This window comes from Pseudophryne corroboree, chromosome 1 (assembly GCF_028390025.1).
Source record: "Pseudophryne corroboree isolate aPseCor3 chromosome 1, aPseCor3.hap2, whole genome shotgun sequence".
In the NCBI taxonomy this organism is placed as follows: domain Eukaryota; kingdom Metazoa; phylum Chordata; class Amphibia; order Anura; family Myobatrachidae; genus Pseudophryne; species Pseudophryne corroboree.
The window spans coordinates 1,132,673,370-1,132,686,445 of record NC_086444.1 but is presented as its reverse complement, the minus strand read 5'-3'; the positions used below and the strand labels follow the sequence as shown (position 1 = coordinate 1,132,686,445).

General features: G+C 47.7%; 1 protein-coding gene across 4 annotated transcripts in view; it reads left to right on the top strand.

The window, feature by feature from the left end:
• PPP2R2C (protein phosphatase 2 regulatory subunit Bgamma) overlaps window positions 1-13,076 on the top strand; it is a 319,744-nt gene that overhangs the window by 276,451 nt on the left and 30,217 nt on the right. The gene's annotated exons all lie outside the window — the stretch shown is intronic.

Here is a 13,076-nt window from a genome sequence, read left to right as displayed (position 1 = left end):
AGAACAGATGTTAACTTGATCATAGATTGGACAACCAACAGTAAGACAGAGAGATTCAGTTTATGTCTCTAGCTTTTGACGCCTGTGGTATCTCATGCTCCACTGGCCCACCCAGGAGAAAGCAACTCCGGACAGAGCAACCAACAGACCTAGCAAGGTAATGGGTGGGTAGGGTGGGTGCTGTTGCTAGGTGGCAATTCTATTCCCTAGAACAAAGAAAGTTTGCAGGTCATAGATTCTTGCAAACTACTGTTTGTTCGTCGGGAGGCTTGCCACCTAGCAACAGCTGGTGGGTAGACTACCATATACCTGGTGGTTGCTTTGAAGACCGGTTGGTCTCCAATAATGCTTGTCAAACATTTACTCATAGGACCAATGAGTGGGGTGCATTATGGAAAGTAGGAACATACCTTTTGTTGCTGCACTAGAGGTGTCCGCATCCTAAAAGGAGTGTCCCTTAAATTGGGAATGGTGAATGCCATGGCTTTTCATAGCTGTAACTATTAATTCTCTAATTATAGACGGTTTGTTGAGCCATAGGGGTTTATGGCAAGTAAGAAATAACATTCAGTGCCTTTACATTTAGCTCTACTCTGAATGAGTCATTTGACCTCTATGGTAAATTAAATGTCCAGCCTTGGGAGGCTGGGTCTGCCAGATCTATTTTCCTCTGCTGCCAAGCTTTGTTTAGTAAGGGGCTGCAAATTCCTTGAGCATAACTTATGAGCCTTGTAGGTGTGTGTCTACCAGAATGGGCATGTCAAGTGGCCTCATTAGTCTACATCTGGTCAACCAGTGAGCCCATCACCAATAATGAGGGTAGCTCTACTAATGGGCGTGACATTTAGTCCATGGGGTTGTTTTAAAGCTTATCACCCTATGTGAATCAAAAGAAGAGTCAACCTCATGGCAAATGGTATCCGGTCTTTAAGTCGACCACAATTGGTTGACGTGCATTAGGTTGATATGGTCACTAGGTCGACATGGAGAAAGGTCGACATGAGTGTTTCAGTTTTTCCTTTTTCATACTTTACGATCCACGTGGACTACAATTGGGAATAGTAACATGTACCGAGCGCAGCAGTTGCAGAGCAAGGCACCTTGCCCAAAGCATGGCGAGTGAAGCGAGCCATGTGAGGGGACACTGTGCACTAATTGTGATTCCCGGTCACTTTACGAAGAAAATAACACCCAAAAAATGTAAAAAAACTCTTGTCGACCTAATGACTGTGTCAACTTATTTCAGGTGTCGACCTAGTCACTGTTGACCAATAGTAGTTGAACTAATGACTGTCAACCTAGTTACTGTCGACCCTGTGATCCGCACCCATGGCAAATAGTGCAGGTACATCTTGGAGCCCTGCATAACGCTTAAAACCCCTTTGTCGTCTTTGACTAGGGTTGCTCTACAGGCCAGCTGGGCAAAGTTTTATACCTCTGACTAAGCTTCCAATGTAAGCTACAGTATATAATTTGGTGGGAGATCTTGGCTGCTAGTGCCACGCTGGCCATTTGTATGTCACTATACTATAGTCACCTCTTTTGACTCACAGTCCACTAAAGAGAGACATGCTGGACATACTGTACATTCTCACGAGAGTTTAATAGTGGGGTGAGAAATGTGTCTGGTGCAGACACTGGTGCATTGCTGCCCTCAGGCAATTTCAGGGAAGTATCCATTTTGCCTCAACAGGCATCCCTGAATAGTCACTGGAGGGAGAGGTGTCTTTTGGCAGTGATTTGTACCTCAGACTCTAAGGTAGAAACCCCAAAAAAAATTTTATTTCACTTACTTAACAGAAAATAGGATTTTAATTACCTACCGCTAAATCCTTTTCTCGTAGTCCGTAGGGTATACTGGGAATCCATTTAGTACCATGGGGTATAGACAGTTTCACTAGGAGCCTTGGGCACATTAAGAAATTGATAGTGTGCGCTAGCTCCTCCCTCTATGCCCCTCCTACCAGACTCAGTCTAGGAAACTGTGCCCGAGGAGACGGACATACTTTGAGAGAAGGATAGATAAGGAAAGTGGTGAGATTACGAACCAGCACACACAGAACAAGAGGAAAGCCATGCTAACCAAACTCGAAACCAGGAACAGCTGAACCAACCAGGATACTAAACTAAGTAACAGGGCAGGAAGAACGAAGCATCGGGCAGCCGCCCAGTATCCCCTATGGACTACTAGAAAAGGATTTACAGGTAGGTAATTAAAATCCTATTTTCTCTTACGTCCTTGGGGATACTGGGAATCCATTTAGTCCCATGGGGAAGTACCAAAGCTCCCAAACCGGGTGGGAGAGTGCTGAGGTTCCTACAGAACTGATTGACCAAACTGAAGGTCCTCAGAGGCCAAAGTATCGAACTTGTAAAACTTTGCAAACGTGTTAGAACCTGACCAAATAGCTGTTCGGCAGAGCTGTAAAGCCGAGACACCCCGGGCAGCCGCCCAAGAAGAACCCACCGACCTAGTAGAGTGGGCCTGTACAGATTTTGGAACCGGCAATCCTGCCATGGAATAAGTATGCTGGATAGTGAGCCTGATCCAGCATGCAATAGACTGCTTTGAAGCAGGACACACAATTTTATTGGGATCATAGAGAACGAGCAGCTATTCGGATTTCCTGTGACGAGCTGTTCTCTTTACATACACCTTCAAAGCCCTCACAACATCCAAAGACTTTGAAGTTGCAGAGGTGTCCAGGACAGCCAACACCACAATAGGTTGGTTGATGTGAAACGTGGACACCACCTTAGGTAGAAATTGCTGACGAGTTCTGAGTTCAGCTCTGTCCCCAAGGAAAATTAAGTAGGGACTTTTGTGAGATAACGCCCCTAGCTCCAACACACGTCTTGCTGAAGCCAAGGCCAACAGTGTGACGGTCTTCCACTTAAGGTACTTTATGTCAACCTCCTGTAACGGTTCAAACCAGTCTGATTGGAGGAACTGCAGCACCAAATTGAGATCCCTAGGTGCCGTGGGAGGCTGGATGTGCACAACACCTTTCAAGAACGTCTGGACCTCAGGGAGAGAAGCCAATTGTTTAAGAAAATAGACAAGGACGAAATCTGGACTTTAATGGAACCTAGGCCCACATCCACTCCCGACTGCAGAAAAAGCAGAGATGTCCCAGATGAAATTCCACCACAGAATATCGTTTGCTCTCACACCAAGAGACATAGGCCCTCATTCCGAGTTGATCGCTCGCTAGCTGCTTTTAGCAGCAGTGCACACGCTAAGCCACCGCCCCCTGGGAGTGTATCTTAGCTTAGCAGAAGTGCGAACGAAAGATTAGCAGAATTGCTCGAAAATCTTTTCCTGCAGTTTCTGAGTAGCTCCAGACCTAGATTGCGATCACTGCAGACTGTTTAGTTCCTGGTTTGACGTCACAAACACGCCCTGCGTTTGGCCAGCCACTCCCCCATTTCTCCAGCCACTCCTGCGTTTTGGCCTGCGTTTTTTAGCACACTCCTGGAAAACGGTCCGTTTCTGCCCAGAAACACCCACTTCCTGTCAATCACTCACCGATCAGAAGAGCAACGGAAAAGCGTCGCTCGCCCCTGTGTAAAATTGCATAGTTTTGTGTGAAATTACTTGGTGCGTGCGCCCTGCGGCCCATACACATGCGCAGAACTGCCTACTTTTAGCCTGATCGCTATGCTGCGAAAAACGGCAGCGAGCGATCAACTCGGAATGAGGGCCATACTTCTTCAATATACGGTGGTAATGTTTAGATGTTACCCCCTTTCTGGCTTGGATCATAGACGGGATGATCCGGTCAGGAATCCCTCTCCTGGCTAGAATCAGCTTCCATGCCGTTAAACGTAGCAGCGGTAAGTCTTGATAGACGAACGGTCCCTGTTGCAGAAGATCCTTACGAAGAGGTAGAGGCCATGGATCTTCGATCAGCAACTCGAGAAGTGCCACAGACCAGGCCTATGAGGCCAGTCCGGAGCAATGAGGATATCTTGAACCTTTTCCCTTTTTATTCTCTTTAGAATTCTTGGGATCAGAGGAAGTGGAGGAAACACGTACACCAGCTGGTAGATCCACTGAACTGTCAGAGCGTGAGCCACCACTGCTTGCGGTATCTCGACCTGGAACAATACTGCTTGAGCTTCTTGTTGAGTTGAGAAGCCATCATGTCGATCTGTGGCTATCCCCACCGACGTGTCAACCACCGGAACACCTCCAGGTGGAGGCCCCACTGCCCCGGGTGCAGGTTGTGTCTGCTGAGGAAGTCTGCTACCCAGTTGTCTACACCCGGAATGAACACTGCTGACAACGCCACGGCGTGTTTTTCCGCCCAGAGGAGAATTCTTGACACCTCTGACATTGCTGCTCTGCTTTTCGTTCTGCCCTGTCAGTTTATGTACGTTACCGCCGTTACATTGTCCGACTGGACTTGAATGGCCTGATTCTGAAGTAGAAATGAGGCCTGCAGAAGGTCGTTCTAGATTGCCTTGAGTTCCAAGATGTTTATTGGAAGGACGACTTCCTGCCTTGACCATCTTCCTTGAAACTACACCCCCTGGGTGACTGCTCCACAACCTCTGAGGCTTGCGTCTGTGGTTAGCAGAATCCAATTCTGAATCCCGAACCTCCGACCCTCGACGAGGTGAGAAGTCTGTAGCCACCACAGAAGGGAGATTCTGGCTCTTGGCAACAGACAGATCCTCTGGTGCATGTGAAGATGCAATTCGGACCATCTGTCCAACAGATCCAGCTGGAAGGGCCTCGCATGAAACCTTCCGTATTGAAGCGCCTCGTAAGAGGCTACCATTTTCCCCAGAAGGCGAATGCACAGATGCACTGAGATCCAGGTTGGCTTCAGGACAGCCCGAACCATCGACTGGATTACCATAGCCTTCTCCACGGGAAGGAACACAGACTCTGTGTCCAGTATCATTCCCAGGAAAGGAAGCCTCTGCGTCAGTTCCAGGTGGGATTTCGGTAAGTTCAGAATCCACTCGTGATCCAGGAGTAGTCTGGTTGAGAGGCCAATGCTGTCCAACAACCACTCCCTGGACGGTGCCTTTATCAGAAGATCGTCCAGGTACGGAATTATGTTCACTCCCTGTTTGCGATGTAGAAATATCATCTCTGCCATCACTTTGGTGAACACCATCGGTGCCATGGAGAGACCAAATGGTAGGGCCTGGAACTGGTTGTGACAGTCCTGCAGTGCAAACCGTAGATACGCCTGATGAGGCGGCCAAATCGAAATGTGAAGGTACGCATCCTTGATATCCAGAGACACTAGGAATTCTCCCTCCTCCAGACCTGAGATCACCGCTCTCAGAGTCTCCATCTTGAATTTGAACACTCGTAGGTTCAGTTTCAACGACTTGAGGTTCAAAATCGGCCTTACCGAACTGTCCAGTTTTGGTACTACAAACAAGTTGGAATAATACCCCTTGTTTTGCAGATGAGGTGGAACTGGAACAATGACCTGAGTCTGTACCAGTTTTTGAATGGCGTCCTGTAAGGTTATACTTGCCTCTTGCGAAACTGGTAAGCCTGATTTGAAGAATCTGTGAGGTGGGAGCTCCTGAAACTCCAGTCTGTAGTCCTGGGAAATAAGATCTATGACCCAGGGATCCTGGCACGAACCTGTCCAGATGTTACTGAAACATTTTAGTCGGACTCCCACCCGCCAGTCCTCCAGGCATCGTGGTCCACCGTCATGTTGAAGGCTTTGAGGAAGCAGAACTGGAGCTCGGTTCCTGAGAACTGTCACTTGCTGGTTTGTGTGGTTTACCTCTAGCGCCTTTGGTGGCTGTAGAAGAACCTCTGGTTCTGCCCTGAAACTTGGCAGTCCGAAAAGTCTGTAGATTAGGTCCTGAGTAGGCCTTCCTGGCTGGAGGAGCTGCAGAAGGAAGATACGTGGTCTTACCCGCAGTAGTTTTGGAGATCCATTTGTCTAGTTCATCTCCAAATAAGGCCTCTCCTGTGAAGGGTAGGCCTTCCACGCCTTTCCTGGAGTCCGCGTCAGCAGTCCACAGGCGTAGCCGTAAGCCTCTGCGTGCTGACACTGCCATAGCAGTGGTGCATGCATTAAGCAAGCCTATTTCTTTTATGGCTTCCACCATAAAGTTCGCAGAATCCTGTATATGTTGCAGGAGTAAAATAATCTCCCCCTGAGGCAAGGTATCTAATCCCTCAATTATGTTACCCGACAATTTGGCGATGGCCTTAGTAATCCACCCACATGCTATAGTGGGTCTCTGGGCCACCCCAGCAGCTGTATACAAGGATTTGAGTGTAGTCTCAATTCTACGATCAGCACCCAGGACAGGCAATACAATTTTTCGTGACAGCCTGGATACTAATGCATCCAGTATTGGTGGATTTTCCCATTTTTTCCTATCCTCAGGAGGAAAAGGAAAAGATGATAGGAAATTTCAAATCCCTAAAAGGTTGCTATCAGGTTAACCCACGGTTCTTCAAAGAGGGTATTTAGTTCCTTTGACACAGGAAAAGTGGCTGAGGATTTCTTTTTTATATTAAAATAAGATTCCTCAGTGTTCTCTGCCACCTTATCAGGGATATGCAGAACTTCTCTGATAGCCTCTATTAGAGCCTCTATTCCCTGTGACAGAGTAGCCTCCCCACCTCTGACTCCACCTCCACCTCCTCCATGTCTGACCCTTCATCATCGGAGTCTGACTGCAGGATATGGGCCAAAGTACACTTTTGCGGACAAATGGCAGGGGACTGAGACGCTGGTTTGGGTACTGAGTCTCTTTTCATAAACTCAGTCATCGATTCTCTTAAGTATTGCGTCTCTTTCTCCTTGTGGGACAATTTAGTAGAAATATTGGAAATCATTCCCTTAATGGAGTCCAGCCAAGCTGGCTCTGCCCCGCTAGCCTGGGAAGGTACACTGCACTGAGTACACAGTAGTGAACCCCATGGAGAAGAGGAACACTGTGCCTTACATGAAACATACTCCTTGTCTGACTTACTGTGACAGTGACAGCACACACACACAGGAGAAAGGTTAAATGCACAATTAACCCACAAATAGCCCTTCCAGGAAGACACAGAGATAGTATGGAGCCCGCACACAGCGCCCTTACTGCTAATGCCAAGCTTAGCCGGGACGCAGACTAAGTACCTAGATTAGGGACTCAGTACACTAATAATCGCTCCCCCCTGCTATGACCCCCTGGTACCGCTGAGGTAATCTGTAGTCTCTCCGGAGGAGCTGCGCTTCCCTGTCCACTGCAGAGGGAAAATGGCCTGTATCCACGGCAGAGGGAAAATGGCACTGGTGAGCTGCTGGATCCGCTCATAGTGAAGCCCCACCCCTTCAATGGTGCACGGTCTTCCTGCTCTTTTTTACACTGGCTGAGGTAGTTTTGTGCCTAAAATGGAGTCAGCCCCCTTTTAAGTCTGTAATGCCAGTTTGGGTACTGTGTACACATATAGTGTACTGAGACTCAGTTCGCTCCCTCAGAAGCTGTGCGTCTGCACTGTGTACTGAGTCTGGAGACCCAGTCGCCCCCTGTAGAAGCCGTGCGTCTCCGTACCCTCATGCTGCCATAATGGCTGGCGACCCGCTAACCGGGACGCCGGCTTAATACTCACCACTCTTCTTTCTTCTGGCTCTGTTAGGGGTGGCGGCGTGCTGCGGGAATGTATGCTCGCCGTGGTGGGGCTTGCGAATAGTTCCATCAGAAGCTAGTGTCCTGTCAGCGGGGAACGGGACCATTAACCCTTCAAGAGATTGGCCTGTTCCCTCCCCTAAGTCCTACGAAGCAGGCAGGCTGGTGCCATCCAGTCCTGCCTGAAAATAACAGATAAAATAAATGCAGAAAACTCTTCAGGAGCTTCCAGCAACGTGACCAGCTCCTCCGGGCACATTTTCTAAACTGAGTCTGGTAGGAGGGCCATAGACGGAGGAGCCAGCGCACACTATCAATTTCTTAAAGTGCCCAAGGCTCCTAGTGGACCCGTCTATACCCCATGGTACTAAATGGATTCCTAGTATCCCCAAGGACGTAAGAGAAATATATATATTTTGATCATTATAAACAGTTTAAATAATAAATAATGACTGCCAGCAGGAAGAGACCACAATCTTAGGGGTCAATCCAATTAGGCGCAATGGTACGAGGCTGCAAAGGGTGCAAGATCGGATGCCATTGCCAATGTTTAAACATTGCGGCAACGGCACTTTGTACCCTTCGCACCTAATTGGATTGACTCCTTAAAACAGAGGAGAGAGGTGACTATTGACAGTGACTTTTACCTCAGACTCTGAGGTAGAAAGAAAAAACATTTATTACACTCAGCTGACTTGTAAATAACAGTGTAAATGATAAATAATCACTGCCAGCACTGTTTAGTGTCTATCCTGTCATATTATTACAGGACAATAGAGGACAGCTGTAAGCATTCTGTCAGAGAGACAGACCCAGCTTCCTGGCATGTCTGCGCTGTAGAAAAATCTACCTGAGGGTCCAAGCGGTCACATGACCTTTAGCTCAGAGAGCAGATGCTCGGCCCAGCCCCATACTCTCCAACTGTACCTTTTTGGCAGGTACAGGACCTTTTTTCTGTGGTCTGTACTGATTTTTGACTCTCCATTTCTCCATTGAAAGTATAGAAAAAGGGGCTTATCAGTGGCCACGCCCCCTTCCCTAATTTGTACCGATTTTTATGTCTAAAATGTTGGAGGGTATGCAGCCCTCCTCTGTAGAACAAGCTAAGTGATTTTTTATTTTTCTCTTTACCTTGCTCCAGCGATAATCGGGATGCCTGCTCACCCACCCACCAGCTGTTGCTAGGTGGCAAGCTTTCTGACAAACAAAATGTCTGCTGATCATCTTAAAGCAATTGGGAGTTTTTTTCTCTAATTTTAATTTGATAACTTTAACAAAAAGTTAACACAAGTCCCAGTTTTCGAAAGACCGTTATACTAACTGAAGAAAAACAATTACCCTTGCAGATTTTGAGCCTGAAACATAGTTAGACACATCCGTGGCTTGCTGTACTGTATGCCCGTGGCAATCTACTGCTAATGTGAGAATCCACCCTTGTATGACGAATATGCATCTACATGTGGAAATCCATCCGCCTACTGTTTTTACATCTTCAGCTGTCATCATCATACCCTCCAACATTTTACACATGAAAACCGGTTCAAATTAGGAAAGGGTGCGTGGCCCCGGGTAAAAGGGTGTGGCCACGCCCCCTTTCCTATACTTTCAATGATAATTTGGAGCGCCAAAAATCGGTACAAAGCCCTTTTTGGCATGTACAGACCATAAAAAAGGTACAGTTGGAGGGTATGCATCATTAATGTCAGGACTTCCACTTACACCATGATTGCTGCAAAAGATCTGTCAGAAACAGACGTTCTCACATGCCGATGGCATTCCCACAAGGCGAGTCAGTTCCGTTTGTCCGCCTGGCCGCTGTCCATTTCACTGAGGCCCAGATTTATCAAGCCTTGGAGAGTGATAAATAGTACGGTGCAAAAGTACCAACCTATCAGTGGACGGATCAATCCGCACACACCTGAAAACTCCGTAAGTGAGTGTATGCCTGGTCCAATATATGTGCAGTCGGCGAGATCTGTGTGCGCATTCCCACTTGCACCAGACTCAGGATCAGGTCCTTTGAGTTCTTATTTTCCTAAGGCTCACAATCCCGATATATCTCAGATCACAGGGCAAGCACTGATAGCCAAATGCAATTTATCTTCCTGCACTTGCCAAGCATAAGGAAAGCCAGAGGTGGTAAGTACAGACGGAGAACACGTCACGTCACACAAGAGTATCACATCTTTCAGCTAGGAACAATACAGGGCTTTCATATAGTGTAAAAATGTGGAATGTCTTCCAAGTCATTTTGTAGCTTTTTTTGTGACACCGTGCAGAGATTTCCATTCTGGTTGTAGCATAGAAATGAGCAATTAGACAGATGTGGGGTAAAATGTAATAATCAGCCTCTTGGCAGTGTAAAACTATTTATGACGGCTTTACAAAGTGAAACATATAATTTAGAATGAGAATTCATACTCTAATCACAGCGCATTAACTATTGCAACAGTGTGGGTCTGTTTAATGTGTATTTACCGCTCTTTGGGTAAAAATATGACCTGGTGTATTGTTCTATTTATGTGTGAGATACATATAGTAAGCTATAAATAATCTAAACCAGCGTTCACAACCTGTGTTACTCTATGTCAGGGGTGGGGAACCTCAGGCCCGAGGGCCGTATAAGGCCCGCAGAGCCACTTGATCCGGCCCGGCCAGGCTCACCTATCCGGGCGCCTGCTGAGATTTTGTTACTAGTGGGCGCCTGGCTTCTTACCCTCAGTAGCAGCCGGAGGCAGGAGCTCACTCCTGAGCTTCGGCTTCCGGCAGTGTGCTGCTGTGCGGTGTTATGGGAGAGATGTCATGACTTCTCTCCCATAGTTCTGAGGAGTGAGCGGCCAGGCAGAGGGCAACGGTCCAGAAGCAGGAGTGGGGCTGGTGAGTATTGTGTTTTTCTTCTTTTAATGTGTGTGTGTAAGCGTCGCTTCTAGGGGGCATATCTAATGGGGCATAACAACTGACTGGTGGCATATCTAATGGGGCATAACAACTGACTGGTGGCATATCTAATGGGGCATAACAAGTGACTGGGGGCATATCTACTGGGGCATAACAACTGACTGGTGGCATATCTACTGGGGCATAACTACTGACTGGGGGCATATCTACTGGGGCATAACTACTGGGGGCATTTCTATTGGGGACAGGCTCATTTTTAAGTTGATAATTTTTGTATGGCCCCCAAAGGATTTTATAATAATCCAAATGGCCCTTGGTAGAAAAAAGGTTCCCCACCCCTGCTCTATGTGCACAGACCATGGGCCTAATTCAGACCTGATCGCAGCAGCAAAATTGTTCTCTAATGGGCAAAACCATGCTGCACTGCAGGTGGAGCAGATGTAACATGTGCAGAGAGAGTTTCCGCAAGACACACTCTGGCAAATCAGTAGAGCAAGGGGAGGAGAGTCTGTTTTCACACTCTTCCGTCCTGCTCCAGGACACCCTCTGGCCAATCAGCAGAGCAAGGGGAGGAGACTGTGCTTTCCTGCTCTCCCGCCCGCTCCAGGACACATTCCGACCAATCAGCAGAGCAAGGGGAGGAGACTGTGCTTTCCTGCTCTCCCGCCTACTCCAGGACACATTCAGACCAATCAGCATGCAAGGGGCGGAGACTGTGCTTTCCTGCTCTCCCGCCTGCCACAGGACACGCTTTGACCAATCAGCAGAGCAAGGGACAAGGGGAGTACACTGTGTTTTCCTGCTCTCCCACCTTGCTCCAGAACACGCTCTAACCAATCTGAAGACCAAGGGGCAAGTGAGGAGATTGTGCTTTCCCGCTGTCCCACCCTGCTCCAGGAAATGCTCTGACAAATCAGCAGAGCAAGGTGAGGAGACTGTGCTTTCCCACTCTCCTACCCTGCTCCAGGACACACATATTCTGACTAATCAGCAGAGCAAGGGGAGGAGACTGTGCTTTCCCACTCTCCTACCCTGCTCCAGGACACACGTATTCTGACTAATCAGCAGAGCAAGGGGAGGAGACTGTGCTTTCCTGCTCTCCTGCCTGCTCCAGGACACACTCTGACCAATCAGCAGAGCAAGGGGAGGAGACTATGGTTTCCCATTCTCCTGCCCAGCTCTAGGACATATTCTGATCAGTCAGCAGACAAGGTGAGGGGACTGTTTTTTCCCACTCTCCCACCCTCCAGGATATGCTTTAACGAATCAGCAAGGCAAGGGGAGGAGACTGTGCTTTCCCGCTTTATCCCCTGCTACACTGGATACTGTATGGGCTTGTCAAAACAATGTTCCATCAGCCCCCTGGCTTCCTGCAGCATCAGAGAGGAGCCGTGAGCAGGCAGCCGCACACTCAGTATTGTAGGGAAGCTTAGAGAAAATTAAAAGAAAAGGAGTCCTAAGATAAGTAAACTACAATGGCTAAAGATAATGGGGGGGTTGTATGTAAAGCACTACTGGGTGTTTGTGCTTTTGGTTCATTAATATTTACTTTTATATAATGTCAATGTTGTGTCATGTATGTGCATGTCACTCTTCAGTGTGTCACAGCAGAAAAAAAGTCACGAGGTGAGGGTATCATCACACCAAGGATGCTGTTGTTTCCAGGATTTACTAATCTGCCATCATAGGCTCTGTGTCTGGCAGTGAGCACAATGCCAAGCAAATAGAGCGGTCAGACAGCTTCTCTTAGCTGGCAAATAACCACAATAATACATGCTGTATCCGCTAGCCATACAGGGTCAGGGACACACCGATGGTCACACAGCACAGCCACTTGCTATTAAATACCCAATTCAAGAGGACTCCAGGCACAAGAAAGCTATCTGCTACTAAACCAGAGCTTAGGAGCAGATATACTAAGCTGTGGAGAGTGACAAAGTGGAGAGAGAAAATCAGCTCCTGTCATTTTTCAAACACAGCTGATTGGCTGGTACTTTATCTCTACATTTTATCACTCTCCAAGGCTTAGTACTGTACATCTCCTTGGTCCATTTCCCCTCTCCCCATTCTCTCTCTTCCTTCTCTTTCCTCTTTCTACTCACCCTTCCCCTCTCCTATCTCTCTACTTTCCCCCTCTCTTCCTCTTCCCTCCTATCCCCACCCTCCTCTTCCCTCTCCCTCTCTCCCCCTTTTCTCCACTCTTACCTCTCCCCCCTCTTTCCTCTCTCTCCCCTCTTCCATGTCTCTCTCCTCTTCCCTCTCTCACCACCCCCTCCACCAACTTCAGCTATTCCACTACTTTATGAGACGTTCCCCACACTTTTTAGATTGTAAGCTCTCAGGGCAACCTTCTGTTTCATGTCATTGTATGTAATATATTTGTATCATGTGCCCCTAATTGTACAGAACTGAGTAACACTTTGGCACTTTATAATGAATGGATTATATAAATGACAGGTGTGTATTACTGTAGGAGTACAGTATTGATACAGGGACTCGAGTGTGATTGTGAGAGCTGTATGTTATTATTGTAAGTGGCAGGAATGACTGGAGTGGGCGCAGTG